The following is a 13,956-nucleotide window of genomic DNA, read 5'->3' on the forward strand; positions in this document are numbered from 1 at the left end:
CCTCATTTATATTTTGTCATCAAATGGGATCAGAACATACTAGCTGCGTGATTTTGTAGAACAATAATAATATATATATATTTTAAAAGTAGAATCTGCCAAGGGGAAACTATCCTAATAATGTCAGTAATATTAATTCTTGCTCTTCTATTCTTCAGAACTAATTGACTTGTTTAACTTTTCCCATAGATTCTTTTCAGGCCTCTTTTTAAGCCACTTAGACAACATTTCAGGGTAGGAGGCTAATGTATGTAGTGATTTTGATCTTGTTTTGAATCTAGGAGTTACCAGGAGAATTTGGGCTGAAGGATAACTGAGGATTATACACCTCTAATTAAACCTACTATCTTTAGTGTATGTCCTTCTAGATTAGAGGCCAGCAAACTTTTTTTGTAAGAAGCCAGATCATACATATTTTAAGCTGTGTGATCTGTAGTTGCAACTAGTCAGCTTAGCACTGTGGCATGATAGTAGCCACAGTCAATAGAGCAATTTATGAGTGTGGCTATATGTAATTTTGGACTTTTTAACCAATGAGCCATACCTTAAAAGTCTGAGAGGGAAAAAAAAAAAGCCTGAGAGAAACTTTTTAAATACTACTTTGGCACCATGGCCACCAGAGAGTTATATATAATTCTCCTACTAGAGTCTGCTATTGTTGGCCTAAGAAGGACATGGATGCCTCCTCTGCCTAGGATTGCATTACATGGTCTTGCTGTCTGATCCTAGTGATGACTATCACTTATATTAGTCGATGACACAAAAAGCTTACCTGATTCTTACTAGGCACTTTTTCACGAGTTCATCTTGGTTGTCCCATGACTTTAGGTCTCCATAACAAAAACACTGAGACAAGAGGAGTGTTTTTCAAATCCCCCTTAATAAATCACCTCCAGTGACCAACAAATGTTTCATACAACCAGACATAATGGTTCCAAAAAGACTATCTTTGAGATCCCAAATAGACCTGATCTTTCTGATTTTCCTACCTCTATAACATCTTGAAGAAATGAGGCTCAGGCTTTATCGATCTTATTCTAATTGGAAAGTTTACCACCCTAACTTGAAAATAGCTATAGGCTTGCTCAAAACAATACTCCTATCTAGGATATGGTGAAAATTCAACACACAAATTATCTGGGATCCAGGGCTCTAGCTTTATCCCCTTCTGTTGGCTTGGTCTTCTAATCATATGTTCTCTTTGAACCAGTCTTCCTATCTAATCTCCCTCTGCCCCCTGTATGTCACCCTCCATTTGTCAGGACATGGTCATGGAGACTCATGGGCACCTGAAAAACTACTTAGACCATCTTCGTTCCTGCACTGGGTGCTGGTGGAGGTGCTGGCTAAACCTACAATTTCTCAAAGTCCATAATAATCTCTTTAATTAATTTGGAAGACATTGCTGTTTTTGTAAATACAACACTGTAAGCTTTTACATTTATTGTTTTTAACTCACACCAAGTTTCTGCCCATGAGCCTTAATGGAGAACTCACCTGTTCTCCATATTCTGTTCGGAGTAGTGAGTCTTCATAGGTGGTGAGCTGGGACCCAAGTCTGAAACAGGAGATGAGGGCTCTTGAAAGGTGCCTTTCTTTCTTCTCTACACTTATAATACCATGGAATCTGGTATCCTCACTATCAGCAATCCTTTTGCCTTTTTCACCCTCAGGCTTATGAACTCAACATGTGTAGAGTGAAGACTACAAGTCAATGTTAGATCATTCTCTATAGTGTGTGAGGTTTGCAATAGTATTTCTGAGGGAGGCACAGGTTATCAACTTGCTGCTGGGGGGGAGGGATGATTCCCGAAAGAGTAGGAAAAGAAGAGCAATATACTTTCCTTTCTTGCCCAATATTCCTTCCCTCTTTCCTTGCTTTTAAATATGTACCTGTCCCTGTCCCTCAGGGGCTAGACGTCTTGTGAGTCCCATATGTAGTGAAAGAAGAAATTAGGTTACCTTTTTTTGGTCTTAAAGCTAGGGTGATCACACATTGCACTTCAGAGTCAATTTTTCTGTTCTCCAAAGTACAGGCTAACTTGTGCAAACTTGGCATAGCTTTTGGTTGAGGAAATACGGTTGCAAGAAGGATGTTCTTACACTGAGGGAGCTCATTTCATCTGTGAGTGTTGGTTTGAGTCCAGTGCTGGTACCACTGGCTCTACTGGACTTCAAGTACTCCTTTCATTAGGTGGAGTTATTTATGTCCATCGTTTTAACCATGTTGCTCAAGCCTGAAAGGGTGGAGGATAAAGTGGACTGAGAGCTTGCCAAGGAATAGTTTCAGAGACATTTAGTCTGTTTTCTCACTTTGGGGTATCTAAAACCAAGGCACAGAGTAATGATGCTGGAGCATGGTTTCAGATACAGTGTCCTTCCTGGAGGGAGTGTGTGTGGAGGCCGCCTTCTTACTTTTCCAGAATTTCCCTGGAGGACACAGTGTGAATAGCAGAACTTCTCTCCATCTCAGAAGGAAATCCATCAGTCAGAGATCTCTGGACCTGGAGCGCCCAGGGAAGCAGGCCATCTGCACAAAGTATTGCCTTGTCTTCCAGCTTCTGGAACCTCCGTGAGTCCTGCTGTTCTCTGGGAAGGGCAGAAGTGACTGGGGCACAGGGAAAGCACTCACCTTGAGCTCTGCTTCACCTCTGACTGGCTCTCTAACTGGTTGAGCATCTCTAACTGGCTCCTGTGATTCAGCTTTTAGCAGAGACTGTAGATTAGGACCTATTTAAAGACCTGTTAAAGTCTGGCCCTTCCCTTCCCCAAGCATTAATTTTCCCCCTCCTGCTAGGCCCCCCTGCCTCCCACTCTGGCTTCCTCTGAGACCAGAGAGTGAAGCTAGAAGCATTAACCCCTAACTTTCCTCTGTCCTCTGTGTACACAAATGCAAAGGGTGGGGAATTGAATGCATGGCCAAGAATGTGTGTTGTTGAGAAAACAATTGTGAGCTTATTGCTATGCATGTATTTTTTGTTAGCCAAGAGTATTTACAATTGAGGTATTCTATACAACGTGAAAGTTTGTTGATGCTTGTTGATGTGTATACCTGAGAGACGTGTTAATAAACGTGCGTAAGGACTGGATTTGCCTGTGAACGTATGTGCATAACCTTGCGTGTTTGTGCAGGTGTGAATAATCATTTGTGGTAAGTATACACATTTCGTGGGATAGCATGGCTCTGTGAGTACAAGGCCACTGCATACACATACTTTGTGAAGACATATCCTGAGCTCCAAAGCTTACAGTGTGAGATTATACATCAGTGTGTGTATATACATGGGCATAGACAAAGTGTGTGGGTTTGAAGAGGTTTCGACAATTTGTTGGTGATATCATATGTACCTAAATAGTTCTGCTTCTGATGTCCTTCTTATGTGGAGAGGCAGGAGGACTTCCAGATGGAGGGCTTGCCATAGTTATTTTTGAAACTTGGTGAAGTTGGAAGGCCCTCCTCACTCAGCCTGAACAGTTAAGCTTATGCAGAGCTTCCTCTCACTCACTTCCCATATAGGGCCTTGCTGGAATTTTCTTTTTTCTTTTTTCTCAGCATTCTATGATGTCTGATATGTCAAAAGAAGATTTGAGAAGAAAAGTATATAAAAACAGAAAGTAAGAATTTATGTGTAGAATTCAAAAGTGTCAGATATCAGAAGTTTTGCCTCACAAAATCCACAACCCCACATACATTTATAGGGAAACAAATCACTCAGAATTTTACCATGACTTTTAGGTTTACAGTGATCTGTTTATGGTGAATTGCCATCATCATGTTCACAAAGTCAGGATTTATTTTAAGATATCACCATAACAAAAATCTGGGATAGAACTGTTTTTGTGAGAGAGTCCAGGTTTACAGGACAGATTCAAGGTTTTTTATTTTGGGGATCAGGCTGGTATTTTAGATTTATCTCTGCTTGCAAATTCTTTGTCTGCTTCTTTTATTCCTTGTAGATTAAAAACTCAGTATTAGGAAAGTAGAAACGAGTTCCAGTCTCCCTTCCCTCTGCTCCTCCTCCTCCTCCTCCTCCTCCTCCGCCTCCTCCTCCTTCTTAACTGGAAGAACTTTTCCCATCAAATAAAATGTGATATCTAGGGATAGGTCCTGTGTGTCTTTATCTCTTGAATCTTCCCCAGTTACAGGTGCCATGGTGGCTCCAAACACATATGGCATTCAAGCTCTTGTGGAAGTTATTGTTAGGCTAGTTACATTGTTTATCAAGTGTAGTTGGGCATGAATTGCTGAAGTGAGTGTGCTGTAGGCAGATCAGTCCTTTCCTGATTTATCCTTTTAAAGTTCTCCTTATGGTTATTATCACAAAAGTTGGTATTTCTGCAGGATGCATTGAGGATTTGGGCACTTGACTCATAGCCCTGCTCTAAACCTCAGTCTCCAGTAGAATGTGCAGTTTTGTGAGCTATATTAAGAGACTAGTTACAGTTAGTTACTATAAACTTCTAGGCACACGCATATGAATTAAGTTTTGTAGGCTTTTGAGGGGGGAGACAGAGAAAAATGTTTTGAAAGGAAGTTTTGATGGAAGAAAACATTATTGAGAATATTGACATGAGAATTCTGGGACAGTTCAATATAACTATGTTGAAAAGTCATCCACATTCATAACTTCATAACTCCTATATCTTCACTTGCATTGACCTTTATCTACATAGTACTCAATCGTGTATGGACATGGACTGTACCTTGTCACAGCTCAGAGCTACTCAATCTCTGAATTCTCGAGCATCTAATAACCACATTATCTTTCTAGTTTTTTTTAACTCATTCCATATTTTCTACATCATCAAATCCTTTAAACCCTATATATTTGTCCCAATCCTTTTAGCCCTCTTTTCTTTTATAGTTCTTTTCTATGAAATCTAGTCCTCATAGTTCATCATTTCAACCATACTCATATGAATAATCTCAACACCTATCTATGCATCACAGCTACTACTCCGAGTGTGATAGTCTCCTGCTACCCCTGCACTACAGAGCAACTGCAAGAAGTAGTAATGATCATATTGGCACCATCACAATTTCATGGTAACTGACTTTACCTGAGCTTTCAAAACAGCCCTAACTATTTTCACATTTCTCTCATTGTCATTGTGCTGAGACATGGTGCTAGGAAACTATAATAACTGACTTCCCTAAGTATATTGTTCAGACTCTGCCCCCTAATTATAGTTAAAATCTTTTTTTTTCTTTTCTGCATCACCTCAAGAAGCAGAACTTCCAACCATAATGTTGAAGAGGAAACCTCCTTCTGTTGGGCCTCAGAAGGTGTTACACCAGATGGCTTTTGCCTGCCTCATTTCTTACATACCTAAACCAGGTGTTCTCACTGCCAGTTGCTCCAGCATTCATGGTTCATTACCACATTCAAATAAGGAAATCAAATCTGGGTAGAGGGGAAATAATTCGGTCTATGCTCTGCTTCCTCAATCCTCAGGGAGAACCTTACTGATGTCAACATTATAACAAAGGTCCTAACCACTGCAAAAAGGCAAGAAAATGTATGTGCATTGATTGGAGAATTGTTATGGTTTGAATTGTGTTCCCCCCTTAAAATCACATGTTGAAGTTCTAATCCCTAGTACCTCAGAATATGACCTTATTTGGAAATAGGGTCATTAAAGATGTAGTTTAGTGAAGATGTAGTCATAGTGGAGTAGGGTAGGCCCTACTCCAATGTGACTGGTGTCCTTTTATAAAGGGCAAATTTGACACAGAGACATATAAACAGAGAGGAAATGCCATGAGGGTAAGAAGACAGAGATCAAGATGATGTGTCTCCAGAGTGTGCCTGGGTGCTCAGTGGTTGCGTGTCTGCTTCGGCTCAGTGCATGATCCTAGGGTCCTGGAATTGAGTCCTGCATCAGGCTCCCAGCAGGGACCCCGCTTCTCCTTCTGCTTATGTCTCTGCCTTTCTCTCTGTGTCTCTCATGATTAAATAAATAAAATTAAAATCTTAAAAGAAAAAGATAATGTGTCTCTAGTCTAAGTTTCCAGCAAACCACTAGAAAGCAGAGGAAAGCATTGAACTGATTCATCTTCATAGCCAACAGAAGAAACCAACCTGGATGATTCTTTAATCCTGGCCTTCTAAACTCCAGAACTATGACACAATACATTTCTGTTGTTCAATCTATTTAGTTTGTTGTACATTGTTATGGCAGCTCTAGAAAACTAATACAACAATAAATACATTTTTATCCATTATTTCAAGTCTTTAGCTATAAATAATTGTACTCTACATAAGCCATGGATTTTAAATATAATTTTAATAAATGTTTTATCTAGACAGGGATCCTGCAGTATCCTACATGGTGGCCTTGTTTTTTTTTTTTTTTTTTTTTTTTTTTTTTTGGTGGCCTTGTTTTTATATAAGGATAGATCAGTACATTATTGAAAAATGATAAAGAAAGCAGAAATAGTTCCAAGCACAGTTAATTTGCAGTGGAGATCAATGAAATTAAGGAACAGAAAAATGTCATGGCACTAAACTAATTGTTTATATGAAAACAAAATGTAACTCAACTCCTACCTCAATGACAGGGTATCACCTCCTAGTCCTACCTCAAAGAAAGACCTTTTAGTTATAATAACCTAAATTTGAAAGCCAAAGCTGTATAGATTCTAAAAGAAAAAAATAGAATAGTATTTTTATGAACTTGAGAAATGGAAAGATTTCTTACTCTGCAAAAAGCATTAGGATAGAAAAGAAAAAAAGTTGATCAAGATAAAAAACATCCATTTCAAATGACAGCCTTATAAATTTGAAAAGGCAAGTCACAGATGGAGAAAATATTCACAATGCATATAACTGAAAAATAAAGTCCCACAATCATTTAATGGAAAGACAAGTAATTCACTAACAATTTAAGGAAATGATTTAAACAAGCACTTGACTAAAGGCAGTAGATGAATGGGTATTAACCATTCATCTATTGCTTTTACCTAATTACCATTAATGGTTAATACAATTTCTTTTTCTTTTTTTTTTGGTCTTTTTAAAAAATTTTTATTTATTCATGATAGGCACACAGTGAGAGAGAGAGAGGCAGAGACACAGGCAGAGGGAGAAGCAGGCTCCATGCACCGGGAGCCTGACGTGGAACTCGATCCCGGATCTCCAGGATCGCGCCCTGGGCCAAAGGCAGGAGCCAAACCGCTGCGCCACCCAAGGATCCCTGGTTAATACAATTTCTTATTATTCATAAGAAAAAAGTCAGAATGAGATACTAATAAAAACTTATTAGTATAACTAAAATCAATTACAATAACAACACTAAGTAGTGGTGAAAATGTGGGTCAATTGGAACACCCAGGCACTGAGTACAGCCACATTGCGACCCTTTTGGCAATTTTTAATAAAGGTGAGCATCTTTTTGACATAGCAATTCCACCTCTAGTTAGAACCTGAAATAAATTTTTTAAGTATGCACCAAATGTCAAAGAATATTTATAGTAGTTCTATACATTTTAGTCTATTTTAAGTATTTCTGTGTCTCTATAAAACACACACACACACACACACACACACATAAACATTTTTACTCTTAAATTCAACTAATCTAATACATTTTGATAATTTTTCCTATACTGACAGAATTCTAAGCACCATTATATCATAAGATTCTATGAATATATAGTATATAATAATTAATAAAAAGCAAAGCATTCAATTTTAAATATGTTGTATATGAAATGACTATGGGAAAACCACCTAAAGATTTCCATGAATCTTTTTTTTTTATTTCCATGAATCTTAAGTGCCCACATAGGTGTGAATTTCCAGGCAAAAGTCACCTGAACATTTTGAAGTTATCATTGTATACATACCATTTTAGTCTAACAGTGTGAGTGAACCTCAGAGTACATTTACAAGAGAAAACCAATGAAGACAAACTCTGTCTTATGACAGAGTTATGGGAAAGAACTGTATACACTAAAGCAAGATGAGCCTAGACGGCTTTACTTAAACTATTAAAACCAAGAGAGGTGGTGTAATGTCTGGGTGTTACATGAACAACAATGTCAAATTACTGAAGTGCTCAGGTCCTCTAAGGATTAAAAAATTCAAATGCAGCCAAGAGCATAGTGGCCCTAGAAAAAACAGTTGAAGTCCAATGAAGAAAGCTGAGAACCCGCTACAGTGGCTTGAGGATGAAGGAACAAATAAGTGGTAGAGCTACAGTGTATATTATTTCTGGAAACTCATCAGTGAAGGCAAGGAGAGTAATAGGCCATCACTAAGAAGACCATAGATGGATGAAGGATTTTTACAAGCTTGAACAGACTTAGATAAATGTAAAGTTATAGAAGATAGTGAGAGATGGAAAATATAGAACACTAGAGATTAATTGGTATAGAAAACTCATTAACAAAGTAGTAGGTGATTGAATATGGAGCATGATAGTAATTCACCCTCAAAAAGATGAAAATCATCATTTCCACTGACCCTCGAAGATAAATGGCAAAAGGGGAGATTGGTGGGGGGTTGTGTGAGAGCATTATAATGCAGTGCCTACTTGGTTTGTTCTCTTTTCCTTTTTAAAAAAATTATGGTCAAATGCACCTGATATAAAATTTACTATGATAAGTATTTTTAAGTGTACAGTTCACTGGTATTAATTTTTATTTATTTATTTATGATAGTCACAGAGAGAGAGGCAGAGACACAGGCAGAGGGAGAAGCAGGCTCCATGCACCGGGAGCCTGACGTGGGATTTGATCCTGGGTCTCCAGGATCTGCCCTGGGTCAAAGGCAGGCGCCAAACCACTGCACCACCCAGGGATCACCCAGTTCAATGGTATTAAATACATAAGATACGTTTAACCGTCACAACCATCCATCTCCATAACTCTTTTCATCTTGTAAAACTGAAACTATGTACCCATTAAACTTTCTTCATTCCCAGTTATCTATTTAGAGTTCTGACTACTCTTAGTATCTCACGTAAGTAGAATCACACAGTATTTGTCTTTTAGTGACTGGCTTATTTCTCTTAGTGTAGTAGCCCCAACAGTCATCTGTATCATAACGTATGTCAGAATTTTGTATATGAATATAAAATTAACTCAGCAACTTTAATTGAAGAAACCATTTTTCCTATATTGCTGTGTGTTACACATTTATTATAGTGTGTCTATATTTTTCTTGTGTCTGCTTTGGACTCTCTGCTTGCTTATTCTGTTTGTCTAATTCTAGGCAAAAACCAAATTGCGTTGATTACTACAGCTTTGTAATAGTTCTTCATTGAGTAAGACTTCAATTTTAAATCTTTCATTATAGATTTTAGAATTAGTTTGTTAATTCACTACATGTACACACACACACACACACACACACACACACACGTCCACACAGAAATTCTGAGGTTTTGATGGGATTGCACTGAACCTATAACCTAACTTGAGAATTTGCAATACTTTAAAGTCCTGAATTATCCAATCTTTGAATGTGGTTTATCTTTCCCTTTATTTAGGATTTCGTTAATTTCAATGTTGTTTTATGGTTTTCAGAGTAGAGGTATTTTATGGTATGTATAACATTTATTTTTAAGTGTTTGGTTTTTATGTATTTTAAATGGTAACCCTTCAAATATACTCTTTGAAGTGTTTGTTAATGTAAAAGATCAAAAACACTTTTGTGTGGTGACATTGAGTCACTAATCTTACTACATCCATATATTAATTTAAAAGTTTGTCCATTCTTTTTGTATTCTGTGTAACCTATCAGGGCTTTCCATAAATAAAACTATATGTCTTTTGTATTTATTATGTGTATGTGTGTGTCTGTGCGTGAGTGTGTTTGTTATTTTCCTTTGCCTTACTGCATTGGCTGGATGCTTCTTTGCATTATAGATAAAATTGGTTTTATAATACTCCTTAGAAAGTGCTTCTTCTTTTCCTACACTCTTAGAGTCTTTTTTTTTTAATTTTTATTTATTTATGATAGTCACAGAGAGAGAAAGAGAGAGGCAGAGACACAGGCAGAGGGAGAAGCAGGCTCCATGCACCGGGAGCCCGATGTGGGATTCGATCCCGGGTCTCCAGGATCGTGCCCTGGGCCAAAGGCAGGCGCCAAACCGCTGCGCCACCCAGGGATCCCACTCTTAGAGTTTGTATCCCACTCTTAGAGCCTATGGGTTAGAAGCCAGTTGTTCTCTCAGTTTTTTTTTTTTCCTCTTCTCTTTCTTTTCCCCTTTCCCTTCCTTCCTGTTTTGTTTCTACTTCTTTGTTTTTGTATTGGTTTGTGAGTATGAATATAATGTATTACATGGGATGATTGAGCCTTTCTTTTTCTTTTATTACTGTTCTAAGTTGTGCTTTCTAGATGTTTTACATTTCACCTAAATTTTCAGAAAATTGGCATGGAGGTTTTAAAAGTTGTTTTCTTTTACCTCTTTAAAAGTGTGGGTTCAGTAGTGTTGTTATTTATTCATTCCTGACATTGATTATTTACATTTTTCCTGAATTATAATTGATCACTCTTGCCAGTCAAGTTTATTAGTCTTTGGGATGAATTAACTTTTTTCCTTTGTCTTATGGCATTTATTTATTTATTTATGCATGTATGTATGTATAATTAACGTAGAGTGTTATATTACTTTCAGGGGTATAATATGGCGATTCAATGATTCTGTTAATACTTAGTTCTCATCAGCATAACTATACTCTTGATTCCCTTCATCTTTTCACCCATCCCCCTACTCATCTCACCTCTGGAAACCACCAGTTTGTTCTCTGTATTTCAGTGTCTGTTTTTTTGTGTATCTCTGTTTTTCTTTTTCATGTTTTTTCCTTCTTAAATTCTATATCTGAGTGAAATCATGTTGTATTTGTCTTTCTCTGACTTATTTCACTTAGCATTGCACTTTCTATGTCTATGTTGTTGCTAATGGCAAGACCTCTTTCTTTTTATGACTAATATTTTGGGTGATGACTTATAAAATGAAAATTTGAACTAATGTTTATTATTTCACTATTGCACTTAATTCTTTTTCTATTTTCTAAATTTTGGAGATGAATACTTAAATAATTTGTTTTCAGCCTTCCATTTATTTCCTATCATATATAGTTTAGTCCCGAAACTTCTTCCTAAGCCCAGTTTTAGCTGGATCTCCAAATGTTTGGTTTGCTGAAGAAGAAATGGCAAGAGAAGGAAATATATAATAGTATTACAACAGAAAGGAAACATACAAAATGATGAGACTACATTTGTGGAGGAAGAAAGTGGGGAAAGGCATAATAAAACCTACTAGGGGGTAACCAGAAGCATACTTGCATGTACATAATTAATATTACAATTCTACTAATATATCTTCCATTTTTAGTTCAATTCCTTTGCTACTTTTGGGGAAATTTAACAAAGGAAAAAACAACAATATTGCTTATAGTAAGCTCTTGCCATAATCCTCTTAAGCCTGATGAGCTACACATCACTTTAAGATACAAATTTTTCTAAGAGATATTTTTTCTAAAATATCTTTCCTTTAGTGAAACATTTCATACTCTCCTCCCAATTTTGACCTACTCTTTATAAATCTTATATTTTAGAGGATTTTGTGAGAGGAGAAGAGGGAGGGTATTTGGAAATGATACTGTTAGGAGGGAGGAGAAAGCACTAAACTTTGCTTCAATTCTGTCTTCTCCGTGGAGCTCTTGTAATCTTATGTTAGTTATCTACCTTTGAGGATTTAAGGATCTGAACTCATACTAGAAATCTTAGAATCTATTTCAAGTCTAGAAATAGTAGATGATAATAACGGAAGTAACCCCTACATATAAACCAAGACAAATAAAGGAAAACTTATCAGATGACATTCAGGGAGTGAAAGTTATTATGAGGTAGTCCAAATTTACACTGGAAGGGCAACAGTAAGATTTCATAAAGATTGTCTTAAATCATGAGTCTAAAGGAAAAATGTTTCTCTCCAGAACCCAATGGAGTTTCCTTAAGAGGGAATCTAAGAAAGCTTCTCAATTCAGTTAATCATTCTTTTTTTTTCTTCCAGTTTCTCCGCTTTACCTTTACCTAACAAAAATATTATTTTATAATCTCATTTATAACCTTCTTCTTTTTGTCCCCATCGCACACCTCCCTTACTGCAGCTCTCCTGACCACATACAAGGTCTTGGTGTCTCAGGCTCTGTCATATTTCACTGCTCTCATAGTGCAATGCTCTGGCCCTGGACAACTCTTTCCATCTTTATTTGTTTCATATTCTTTTTAGTCCAAGTAGTCACTTCCTCTAAGGAATTTTTGAATCTCCACTATGATTTAGATATCTTCTTCAGTGTCTATATATTTCTGTAATACTACTTTTTTTAAGACTATTTTTTTCATTTATTTAAGAGAGAGAGAGAGAGCAAGGGAGAGGCAGAGAGAGAGGGAGAAAATCTCCAGCAGACCCCGCACTGAACACAGAGCCCCTTGTGGATCCCAGTCTCACAACCCTAAGATCATGATCTGAGCTGAAAGCAAGATTTGAATGCCATCATTTGTCTTGGGCATGAAATATAAGAAGGGTGCTATAAAAAGTTCACCAGTCAGTTAAATAACATTTTATGCAATATTTTTTTTTTTTTTTTTTTTTTTTTTTAAATTTTTATTTATTTGTGATAGTCACAGAGAGAGAGAGAGAATGAGGCAGAGACACAGGCAGAGGGAGAAGCAGGCTCCATGCACCGGGAGCCCGACGTGGGATTCGATCCTGGGTCTCCAGGATCGCGCCCTGGGCCAAAGGCAGGCGCCAAACCGCTGCGCCACCCAGGGATCCCCATTTTATGCAATATTTAGAGAAATCAAAATTAATGCAAAAATCCACAATGAACAGAACATCAAAATTCTGAAAAAACACTACAGCAGTGCCAAGCCACAGTGGTCTGTGCCAAAATGCAAAATATGCATCCCCATGTACATATTCGAATATATTTTTAATACTTAATCTTTTCAAACATTAAAATACTTAAAACTTGAAAAGTAATTGTGTTAAACATCACATCATTATTTTAAATTTAAATATTTTATTTACATCATAATAGAATTTATTAGTAATTTTATTTCATCTAAAGTCCATTAAAATTGTTTAGAATCCTCACTTAGGCAGGTGAAAACTTCCAAGAGGACAGTTTTCTCATTTCAAAATGAGATATTCAAAGAAGTACATATTCAAAGTATTATAGATAAATTTGCTTCCATAAAAACTACTAGTGCACATTTTTCCTTTTGCCTTAGGCTCTAATATGGTTTGGCATAGCTCTGGGATTTATTTAAAATTTTGGCATTTTATTAATTATGGATTAAAAAATAATTTAGATTTTAAGAATATTGTGCTAAAATTTTCTAATCACCATTACAGAATTTTTATGTCTGCCCTAAATTTTGCCCTCTCCTGAAGGTAGTGCTGGCCCTCAGAAGTTGCTGGTCTTGACATGTATCTCTGCATCTCAGAAGAATGAGGCCAGGGAAATTTTCATGATTCTCAGTTTCAGGGTAAGTTTGAATACTCATGTTTATTTTAGACTTCTAGAGAGCATATGCAGGATATTTTCCCTTCACTCATCATTTCCAATACCCTTCCCACTGCTCCCCTAAGTTTAGAGAGGAACGAAAGAGACAGTTCTCCTTCTTTCTTTTTCACATTTCTACTCCAGTTTTCCCCACTTCCCTGTCTCCTTGTTTCTTCTTCTGCTCTTCTCTTTGATTCCTTACCTGCTAATCATGGGAGAAAGATGTTACTTTGTCCTCACAGTGTCCTATCAGAAGAGAAGTGAGAATTGCTGAGCTCTTTCTGAGATACTTGGTCAGGGAGAATTTCAACCCTTTCTGGTAGGAACCAAGTACCCAGGTGACTGAGTTATGAAGAGCAGGATCCGTGGCTCCAGTGCGGCCTCCTAACCCATCACTGAGAAAAATGTATAATTTCCTTAGGCATCCAGTG

The 13,956-nt window shown here is 37.1% G+C and overlaps 1 protein-coding gene across 1 annotated transcript in view; it reads right to left on the reverse strand.

Annotated features, from left to right (window-relative positions):
- The window catches only part of LOC112667492 (olfactory receptor 51F1), a 133,820-nt gene that overhangs the window by 110,437 nt on the left and 9,427 nt on the right, over positions 1–13,956 (reverse strand). The window lies entirely within an intron of this gene.

The sequence above is a fragment of the Canis lupus genome, chromosome 21 (assembly GCF_003254725.2).
Source record: "Canis lupus dingo isolate Sandy chromosome 21, ASM325472v2, whole genome shotgun sequence".
NCBI classification, from domain to species: domain Eukaryota; kingdom Metazoa; phylum Chordata; class Mammalia; order Carnivora; family Canidae; genus Canis; species Canis lupus.